The following is a 12086-nucleotide window of genomic DNA, read 5'->3' on the forward strand; positions in this document are numbered from 1 at the left end:
AGTCTTTCCCATCACTTCACCTGAATATCTAATAAGGAAGGTGGCAGATGCTAAGAGAGTGAAGCAATAAAAGAAATGAAGTATCTTTCCTTGAAGGAAGACAAACAGAAAAGAAGTTTGTGTTATTTTTCTGCTTTAAATCCACACAAAGAGGTTTGTAATCTCTGTAAGTTCTGCCTCTACTACAGTTAGCAGATAAAGCTACTAACTACAAGAAACACATGGCTTTGGGACACGTCAGGATGTGTGCAAGATGCAAGACAGAACAGGGAAATACCTGCCTTGTTTATTGCTCTCCTCCCCAAGAATCCATTAGAACCACAGTCTGAGCAAGACAGTTCTTTAGTTTGAACTCAGCTTGTCCCTCCTAAATTCTGATCAAAAGATCTACTCTTAGTTTACACTGCTGTGTTCTCAGACTTATATTTTGAAAAGATACTTAGATGCTATAAACCACCAATGAGCAAGGCTGAACATTTTTTTTCTCTGAGAGAATTCCATCTGAACTGCAGCTTGGGCTGAGGTATTTTAAATATTTAAGTATTTAGAGACCAGATTTTACGATCTAATCTTCCAGGTATAGGTCCCTTTAAATCTCATTTTAATTAACAGATGGTGATTGAATACACTACTAAAATATTACTACTAAAAAGGTATTACTGCTCCTTCTTCATTTCACTAAAACAAATAGATTTTCTGTAGGCTCAGAAACTAGCCCCACGACTTTTATAGCTGAACAAAAGATTCTACAAGAGACAGAGGTCATGCTGACAGGTCTGAGGACAATACTATTTCTTATTGATTTCTTTCATCTAAAAAAAATTCTAGTCCACTAGCCAAATGTTTGATCTAGCCAGAATAACACTACAGTAGTTGAATAAATGACCCATAAATTTTCAGTAATTTACACTCGTTTTATGTTTAAAAGTCCTCATATAAAATTTCATTATCCCATAACTTTTCTGCAGTGTGTTGCTTAATACAAGAAGAGCTCTAGCCAAGTAAAATATGGCTATGTGGTTTTTTATTATTCCCTCTCAAAACACCAGGCATAACATTCAGCCCTGATGGAAGAGGGTATATCTTAATCACAGTCATTAGGGTCTCTCTTTAGTTTTTGACTTTGAAATCTAGAAAGATGAAATCTGTTAGATGAAAGAGAATGTCAGTGCTTGATGTATTACCCACCCTTCTTTCCCATTCCTTGACCATAAATTTTGCATCCCTGGAAAATCAGAACATTTTTCTAGCACTATTATCAAGCTTTTATTCCCCAAGCTTTCACGTGAGAAATTATGAGGCTAATTTATATTTACTCAAAATCAATATGTTAATTACTCTACAGTCCTTATGTGTCTAACAGTATTAATGAGAAAAAGAAAACACATCTCTCAACCTCTTTATTTTCTCCGCACTAAATATCTGCAGATGCTGTTTAAATGAAACAAAAGAAAGAATAATTTAAGAAATATCTGTTAATGTACAGAGGTCTGTGAAGCTAGAAAATCTATTCCATGATTATTTATATAAATGTGGAGATATATATATTTCTCTGCATGAGGATTCAGACAGATGTGCACAGTGACCCAGCAAAATAAGCTCCTGATCACAAGTCGCCAGTATCAATAGGGCACAGCTTCAGGAATGGTTCCATTTCCTACATCCATTTCTATTGAAGAAGAGAACATTTATGTTGACAACCAGTTCCACAATCACCCAATTGTAAACTCCCAAATTCACACCATTTAGTATGGTACATCAGCAAAAGGAGGTGCAAAAATTCATCTTTATTATTGATTTGCTGTGTACCACAGATGACTGCAAACACAGGATCTGCATCAGCTGCAGACCCACCACCACTAAGCAGGGTCACCATTCTGTTGGCAAATATTGTCTGTTCTCTTATTTTCTCAACTTCTATGTCATTGGATGATTGTTTAATACAAAGTAGAATGGCTCCAAACCATGACCTTCAGACAAAGAACTCTTCATCTCCTTCCTCCAAACTGGAAGCAGATGTGGGTGGGTTCAAATATTTCTTTCAAATTAGTCAGTGCAGGAAGAAGGTGGACACAGCCTTAAACTTCTGGGAATTTCTTCAAGGGGAGGGTTAATAGTTATTCTAAGAGGCCTTTTCTCCTTATGGAAGGAGAAACAAGACTTAAACAGAACTTAAGCAGGACTTTAGCCAAGCTAAAATGTGAATGCATCTATTGGCTTCTGTCTGGACATCTTAAGAGCTTTTAAAACCACACTCCAAGTTCATTCAGTTGGGTTTGAGGCTACACCTATAATAATGAAAAATAAAAACCAAACCAATTTGCCATGTTTGCTGATTTTGCTAAACCTTTGGCTTCTCTAGTGCAGCTTTGTCCCATGCTAACTACAAACATCACAGAAAATGTCCAGGTTGTGAAATAGGTGAGGCCACTCTGGGGAGGGGGAAAAGCTGGATGCAAAGGTTGTTATTTTCCATCAAAGCCACTATCAAGGCCCTTGCACAGCTGTTTACTAAAACAAGTATAGCCAGCCTGTCTCTCCTTGAGTATTTTTCACTGTATTAGTTCCTCTTTACAAGGCAAGAGGTGATCTAGAAGTTCAGTCAAGCAAAAGATAAATATCTGCAGCAAACCAGTGTTTACTTTCTCTGTATTTTCCCTCATTCTATGTGTAATGGGATAAACTTCAATTCTTTTTCCCTTTATTTGTATAAATAGGCATACTGCATACTGCGATGCATATCCACCATGTGGCAATAGCCAAGTTTTCTAGAAAAACAGGTGAAAAACTATTCTCAGGAATACGGGAATGCTTTATCTTTAGGTCTTGTAAACCCAAGAGATGTGACCAAAACTTACCATTTGCCTTAGAGTCAAAGAAAAATCCTTGAGTATCCATTTACGCACAAGAAAAAAGTGGTCAAATAACATGATGCTTTCATGTTGGCCCTTTGTTTGATCACATATAAAGATAAGTTTGATAGAAAAAAACAAGCACTATTGATCACAAGAGAAAAGGAAAGGAGCACTTTACATCCAAGGACATTTGCCAGCAGTGTTACCTTGGATTAGAAAAAAATGAATATTCACATATGGGAAAAACAGGTTCACTGGGAACACGCCAACAAAATGTAATCAAAACAGCAAGAGTAGGAAGCTTCAACCAATCACAATGTGATAAAAGGGAGCACCTTCTCATCTGTGAGGCTGCCATCTGGTTAAAATTTTTATCCCATTCCTTTGCCTGTCTTTAAAGCAACAAAAGATTTTGAAATTCTGACTGGGAAAGCAAACAGACAACAGTGACTGTCCCTGCACAACACAAGCCATGCTTGTAGAAGCACTGCCCAGGACTCTCCTTGCTGAGACAGGCTTCTGGAGGTGAGGGACCATCTTCTGGGGAAGAAAGATATGCTATGGGGCTGCTCTGGGATAATGCAATTTGTGTTCCTGGGCAGTGCCTGGGGGCCTGTTTCACACATTTCTCTGCATATCACTATGAGGAACAGTAATAGTCTAGTCCTGAACCACGGCTGGAAGCTCAGCTCAATGCTCTTGCAAAGGGGAGGGAGCAAGGGAGAGCATGGCATGTTAGGTAAGTAGCAAATCCTGTCCTCTGCAGTGACAAAATAGCCCCAGCAAGCAGAAGAAAGTGAGAATGCGTATTAAAATATTATTCAGCAGTCAGGTCATTTTTTTCCCCTTTTTTTAAAAGTTTTAGGCATTCTTTTGTGAGATTTCTTACAAATAAATCTAAAATAGAGCAAATCAAATTTGGATCTTGTGGAGGAAAAAAAGAATAGTAGATTATTCCCTTCCTAATTCCTCAGAGGTAAAACAATATTGAAAATTAACTGTACATTTTTAATATAAAGTAGAAAAATGCCAAGCAGAAGGACTGAAAGATTACCTGTAGACAGATGACAGATACCTCACTTACTGAACAAAGCAAATTTCAATCCAAGTTTCTGCTGCAGACTGAACATACCAGGTCGGGTCACATCCATGAACCCAAAAAGTGCTCTAGACAAAAAGCCTCTGTCTCCTCCAGGAGTAAAAGCCTTTTCCTGCAAACATTGCAGCAAAAATCTTGGCTACCTTGAAGGCTGAGGCAATCCTTCTACTGAAACTGAATAACACCAGCACTAGTGTCATTTGACACATATGAACCAACCACAGGAGATACTGGGTGTTAGCAATTTGAAACTTTAGTTATTAATTATCACAAGGCATTCTTAGCACAAATATTTTTCACCTCTTCTGCTGATTCTGGAATTTTTTTTTTTTTTTTTTTTGCTTTACTTACTGAAAAAGATTATTTTTATATTGTCACGTCCAGAACTGAAATACAAAGTCCTCTGGTCCCAAAAAGTCACAAAACAGAAAGCATATCTTCTCACTCCAAGGGTAAATAACCTCACATTTTACTAGTGGAGACATTAAAAAAGGCCTTTCTGCCCCTAATTCACTGTAAAATCCATTTATTTATTTATTTTTAGTGAAACTGAACAGTTCTAGTGTTAAAATTCATATCAGCACTAAAGTAACACAACTTCTTTTCCTGACATAGCAAAGAGGACCTCTCTGGCTTCAGTCCAGAAGAACTGCCCTGGCCCTCACTTGATGAATGCCTTTTGGAAGAGCTTGTCTGGTTTAAGCCAGAAAATTTAATCTCTTGGGAATGCTCTGCTCTATGAAGACTACATCTATATGTGTACCAGTTTCTCAGCAGTAAAATCTATAAAATAATGTCATGGTACATGGTGTTATAACAATGTATTGTGAGGATAATTTCTCTACTATTTTGAATTTGGATGAGTACTGCTACAAAAACCATTAGAGACATTTAATCATAAAATAAATGAGCTTGTTAGTCTGCCATTCAGTGTTTAGTAAAAAAAATTCTTCCTACCACTGAGTTTTCCATTGTTTGGTCTATTTATTTTTCCTCTTGTGTTTGACCATAGGGAATCAGCTGTTTTCTGTCTTTTGCAGGCATTCTGAATTGCTCTCATTTTCCTGTTTGACTATTTCTCTGTCTCTTTCAAATTTCATGTTATCTGCAAATATCATTAACATTGTAGATATTCTTTTTATTTGTAAAACATTCAGGACAAAAGTACATGTCCTTGAAGAAGAACACATAAAATAATAATTTCCGGTGAAAAAAATTAACTCAATTCACAATATAACAATGACTCGAAGTATTTCTGGTACTGCAAAAGAATCCTGGACATACAGAAACTTTGAGAGGAATGCCAGAACTGGGTAGAGTACACAGATCCATTTCTTACCTGGCAAGATCTGATTCAGTGGGTCTAAGCCAAGGATAAACCTAGTCAAGCACATCTTGCTGGTATTCACTGGAATTCTGGAGTTCTACACTTACCATCTGTTGAAATTATTTCATTACATAAGAATATCCAAAGTTTCTAGGGAGTAATACATTAAATTTATCAGCACACATTTCCAAAGAATTTAAGGACAGAAATTCTATAAATAATGAAAGCACATCATTTATTTAGTGAATTAAATGTCATTTGTTGAAGCTGGCCCTTCTATCAAAGCCTATGACTCTTAGATACTAAACTAAGTACTGCAAATTTTATTTTGAAATGGACTTCAAAGGGCCTCTGTCTTGTGTCCCAGACTGGTAAGGCAGAGCTAAGAGCACCAAACAAAATCAGCTTCAAATGTTTGTTTGAAACTTCTTATATGACTTCAAAATATTATTTTACATTTCTGATTCACAAAGTTTATTGTTCCTGCATTATTTGTGTTGTCATTTGAATCCAAAATGCAAGCTGCAAACATAAGGAAACAAAATAACTTTTGTCTTGAAGTAAGTTAGAGACAAAGGTTATTTTGCCTCTTGTTCCACTACCTTAGTTGCACATGTATATTGCATAGTGCTGACTTTTCCTGTTGTTAACTAGGCAAACATCATGTAGTATGGGGTCATTTTGCAATTAAATAATGCTACAAAAATGTAAACTAGAATCTTCTCACAAAGCTGTACTGATCTTTGGAAATTGTGGGTGTATTTGACCTTACTAGATATTTGCAACAACCTATCATCTCTGCACAATTAACTCTGAAGCAGTTCTAGACACAATGTCATCTGATGGCAATTAAATAAGATCAAACATTTAGAAAGTAATTGTGCACATGGATACCATGATAACCCTTATAACATATTCATTGCTATCTAATAAGCAGTGTAGAAGAAATAGGACAAAATTCTGAGAAAAAAATACCTTGTTCTGACTCTGATACTGCTGCTTATGTCCCCTGCTTGACGCCCTTCCTTAAGTACTGCTTTATCAGTGCTTCAGGTTGAAAAAAAATATGGTCCTTTAAATTATTTCAGAGTTATTTCGATGGTGATCAAAAAAGACAGAAGTGAGTTTAATTGCTTTAATGTTTCAAGTTTTAGAAGATAAGCTCAGAAGTATCTAAATGCACATTCTTTCCTGTTTTCCCTTTGCTCCCTGTGAAGAGGGAGTTATCTGCCAGCCCTGCCCAGCAATAAATTAAGGTACCCCCCCACTGTCACAAGAGTTGTGAAGATTGCTTCTTCATCACGTTGTTCCACAAAGAGAATAAACAGGTGCATAGGAGTGAAAGGGGATATTTTAATAAATCATGAAAATGTCTATGTATTTCTCAAGTTGAACAAGGTTGCTCTTGAAGAATTTATTATCATAAACTTCATAATTATTGGCATACAGAAGTATGTCTGCTTGCTCCTGGAACACAGAGCAACACAGAAGATAAAGTAAAATGTACAGTGATATCACATAGCACAGACTTTGATCATTCCTTCTTCTCTGCTGTGGGTTCTTCTTGGGACTGGGCTGCTGAGGGCTCTCTGCCTTGGATGATAGCAGTTCCTGATGCCAACATGACAGCTACATACACATGTCCATATCCTGGGATTCAAAGTACACGTCCTACCACCATCAGAGCTTTCTCCTTGTTCTGGTGAATGCAGGTGACCTGTGTTGGCTGTTTCTCTACCTGCTGAGAAGCTTCCACCAAGAATTTTAGCCAGATTAATTTTGTGTTCCCACAAAATGAAACCTGTGATTTATACTCTCCGCTTTCCAGATCTGCAAGAACTCTGGGTTCATATTCCCCACGCATGCTTCTGCCATGCTCTTCCTTTGCCTCTTCTCATGTTTGTTTAAGGATTTCCCATTGGTGTTCTTTTTTATCTTGATAAGGCACCAAATTTCTTGGTTTAGATAATTCCTTCACCTGTGAGACAGCTGCAGTTCAAACACGGCTGTCTCTGGGGGCTCTGCATTTCCACTCAGTTCCAGGCTGCCCCTCAGCCCCCTCTGATGATGACTCCCTTCTGCCTCTTTCTTCTCAGCCATGAGCTGTTGAATTTCCCTACCTCTTTCTGGTTAAAGTAGGTTCAGCTTTATTTTCTGCCAATACAAAGAATGAGGTTGCCACTCTTACTAGGTGCTCAGATGCTCAATCTGTCTTGAACCAAGGACACATGCTCTGAATTTCAATCTTACACAGGTTGATTTCCCTTCTAAGGGACATTAAAATGCGGACAAAAACAATAAGTGTATCATCTTACTGCTTCCTGTTTAGTCATGGTGCTTTAACTAGTGATTTGATGCAAATTATATTTAATTTGCTTTATTTACACAAGACAAAGTATTTCATTGAGAGGAGATGTTTTGGTTAAACTCACATTAAGCAAACACATTAACCTGAATAGTACTTCATTTAATTTTTTATTCCATTGAAAAAGTTATTAAAGTAAAAAAGGTCTCATGTGACAAAAATAATTTCTCCAGATTAGTCTTTTTCAGTGATAAAATATTTTGACAACATGCTCAAATTTTTCTTATACTTCAGTGACAGGCTACAGCTTCCTAATGAGGTAGCTGCCTCTGCTGCATATTTTTAACAAAATCAGAAGATTGCTAATTGGTGCCCATACATTCAAGAAAAGCAGGTAAGACAGTCAGCATGACTACATGCCATTTAGTTTTTAACATGGACAAATTCTCAATTAAATCCTGAAACAGTTCATCAATTAAATATAAATGCTGGTATATAATTACAGCCAGGGATGATGATTTTATAGAAAGCAGACCTTATGGACCAAATCTTATTTTCTTATTAGATGAGGCCAAAATTTTCTTTTTTTTTTAAAAAAAAAGATATCTGCGAGAATATATTTAAACTTTTATAAGGCATTTGAATTTTTATAAGGCATATAACTGATCATCTGATCTAAAAATTAACACTATGATTTATTAATAAAGCACATAATAAGTGAACTTAAAAGTGGCCCACGAACTCCTAGAAATAGTCATGAAAGGGAAAACACCATGGAGCTCAATTTTAATATGATCCCTCAGGGCTGGTTCTGGATTTTGTAATATAAAACATTTTCATAAATGATTTTGAAATAAGGCTAATGCGATCTTAGAACAATTACAGCTGACAAAAACAGGCAGGATGATAAAGAGCAAAGATGGAAGAGTTATATAGAATGATCTGAAGTAATTCAGCATATGAAACAATTAAGCCCACAAAATATTTTAATAAAATCACATTTGCACTATACCCGTGGAAAGAAAAGAGCAAATCATGCCTACAGAGGGAAGGGTGTATTGGCAAAGCAGTGACTTTAAAAGAATCTAGAGTTAAAATGGACAAACAAATGATAAACAGAATTATCTGATCATTAGTCTCAATGCTATAAAGACACAAGGAAGGTTAGCACACTCCTTCAGTGTATGAACCTGAGATAACTTCAGTGCAATTTGATAGCACTGACATGGAAATTATGCTTCCAGTTCTGGTGCCCACATTTGGAAAGTCATGGCACCAAAATGAAGAGACAAACATGAATAAATTAAAGTCATATTGCCTACCTTTTCAAGAAGAGACCTACAAGGATCCTGAGTCATTCCAGGAAAACAAGGAAGCAGGGGAATACAAGTCAAGTTGAGCATATTCAAACTGGAAGCTCAAACAATTTTCAACTGCAAGAGTGATGAAGCACCAAGACCTTCAAATCAAGACAGAGTACATCTTTGGAAGAAAGTCACAGACCTTTTACAGCCCTTGGTTCTATCAATTTATTACAGCTTAATGAACAAGCTGTCAAAAGTAATAGGAAACCAGCTTGAAGCTCATTGTCATCTATGACATCGCCCATTGAGCTAGGGACCACAAAAAAAAAACCCCAAAAAAACCTGTGACATTTACAAAGTTTTTAAACTTTTAAAGTAACACATGAAATTGAAACAGAAGGTTCCCTTCAGCTCAACACATTCTCTTCCCTGCCTTGGGGTACTTCTTTGCAAAGAGCTTTAAGGAAAGACCACAGCATAAATGACACACAGACTCTACTCTGTGCATAACAAAAATAGGTTAGGCCTGACCCCTATTAGCGTAAATTATTGAAATCACACTTTTTGGCTCAGTCTCACAGGAAAGGAGGAAATTCCAAAAAGCAGGGTTTTGACAGACATGATTTTCACATAACCTAGAGGAAGCATGAACATATTGATCAAATAATTGCAAGATGATTCAAAAGTATTTTGTGATGCTGTTCAAATGGCTTGGAAAGGCTGTCCAGGTCAGAAAGTGTGAAAGGAGCTACAAAAAGTTTTAAAATGTGCATAGGATCTGTAAATTCAACCAAAAAATCCAATTCAGTTTACTGCTTCTCACTTCTATAAAGCTGAGATTACATCAGAACCATCCCACATCTGATGTTTAACTTGCACCTTAAAAAGTGCAGTAGTAAAAATCTTTTCAGCATTCCATTTTGGTCTATTTAATTCTTACATAATTTGTTTATTCCAAGGAAAGATCTAAGGAGGATCACTGCAAAGAGCCAGTAAGGGTGAAAAACTAGTTTCTCCCTTCAGAAGATAACATTTCCTAGGAGAAATCAGCTGAAGCTTACATATCTTGTCACTAGAATGTTGCTGCAATAGCATTAAGCTATTAGAAATGAGTCACTGGCAATTCCAGAGAGCAACACGCAGGCTCGGGAGGAAAAAAGAACTACAAAAATTTAATCTTGGTATTAAATCAGCTCTGTTGAGGATCCGCACAAACAGACTTGTGCACAACCTTCCTGAGAAAGACATCCATTACAAATACAGGGCAGCAGTTCCCAATCTTGTTTCCCTGACTGGGTTTTGATAAATGACAGAGAGCAGCACAGTCACCACACCAGCACCCTCAGGTGAGTCCCAAAAGCCTTCACAGATTTCCAGAAAATCAGTTTCTCTGAGCAGTCTCTAACCTGTTGCTCCCACCTCTTGGTTGCCATCTCCTTATGGCAAACTGTGGCAGTACGTGGAGAAGCCTGGGAGTAAATTTGCCTGTGAATAGTGAGGAAAAATGGTCTTGAGAATTTCAGTTTTCTCCCCACTGTCTATCATTAGGCTCTTGTTTACCAATACTTATTTTCCTAAATTTCCATCAGTAGCTAGAACAATTCTTGAATTTATTCTTGCCATCCTTAATGTTCCGTGCTGGTTTTAGCTGTAGCTGGGCATTGTCATTTATAAGTTTGTACCTAAGTACCCAAGCAATGCTTTTGCAGTCTTCTTTTGTTGTTTCTCTTTACTGATGTCCACCTTTTCCTAGATCAAACCTTGGAGAAACCTTCCCTCAATTCAACCTCTAAGGCAAATTAAATACATAGTTACATAAAGAATGCTGAAACAACACACCATGCTCAGCAGACAGACATGAATACACAGACAAAAAGAGAAGCTTGCCTTTGCTGGCTTTTTTAATAGCCCTTTCAAGTCACCTTTACAGGGGTTAGCTGCAGGAGCACAGAACTCAAATTAGGAAAAAGCACCGCTGCCAGACTCACTGAGAGCTGAGTTCATCTGCTTCAACATCCTCCATCTGACAAGGGTTAACAGGAGATCCTTCAAAGTCAGACAAGCCCACTGAGGGCAACCACAGGACAATATGAGCTTTGAGAAACCAGCTTCCTCCACCCAGATATGTAAAGGGTGCCTTCTTTCTTGAAGTATGTAGCTTTTTGTATTTCTTCTTCCTACAGTCTTTTTATTTTAATCTCTTCTGATACATCAGGATATTTTCTCATTATCTATTAACCTTTTTTTGATCCTATTAAGCTTCTGACAGCAGTGATATCAAGAGACAGTAAGGTTCAGAGGTTAATTGTGTCTTGTATTTAAAAGTACTTCCTTTTTCCATTTTAACTGTGTTCATTTTTAAATAATGCTAAAATAGAAAGTGAAAAAAAAAAACTATAGCAGTTTAAAATGAAAGAAGAGAGAGTTAAATTATGACACTCAAATAATTCTTTCCTGTAAGCCCTGAGGGAAGACTGATGTAACTGAGAACTTAATGTAAATTGTTACTGTTAAGGTTAGATTAGAAAGAAAATTTTAAAAATAAGTCATTTAATCAGCTTCTCAGCTGGTGTGAATCAGTTCAGTTCTTTGGGAGGTTTTGAGTCTGGAATGATTTATATCACCTGAAGATCATGCCCTTTGATCTTTAAATATCTAATATTTTTTATGGATCTCCTGCAGCCTCTTTTTCCTGCAGCCTCCTCTTTTCAGTCGTGGTTTACGGACCCAGACCTTCTACTTCACCTGTGGCCTCACCTCCTGCTTCCTATACTTCATCCTCTAGTTCATAAATCCTAGAAATAGATTCATCCCTCTTTTGCAGATCCTTATTTAGTTTGTAATCCATCTAAGATCATCACCCAGTGAGTAACTCAACTGGGTTGTATTTTTAATGCTCCCCACCTGCCTACAAACACACATCTCTCCCCATGTATTGAGCACCTGAATTTACTAAATTCCATCTCACTGATTTCAAATCACTTATGCAACTAATCAAGACAATTTTGAATTGCAATTGTGTCTCTCATTTTTCCTTCAGGAACTGCCTCCTGCCAGCCAGACTGTCTTTTTTAGCTCCAAACTCAGTTCTGCCTCAAAATAATTTCATTCAAACAATGTAACAAGTAGCACAACACTGGCACAACTCATACCACTGGCTATAGAGCCACCTTAGGACTTGCTACATCAAAGCTCA

The sequence above is a fragment of the Cinclus cinclus genome, chromosome 5, assembly GCF_963662255.1.
Source record: "Cinclus cinclus chromosome 5, bCinCin1.1, whole genome shotgun sequence".
Lineage (NCBI taxonomy): Eukaryota > Metazoa > Chordata > Aves > Passeriformes > Cinclidae > Cinclus > Cinclus cinclus.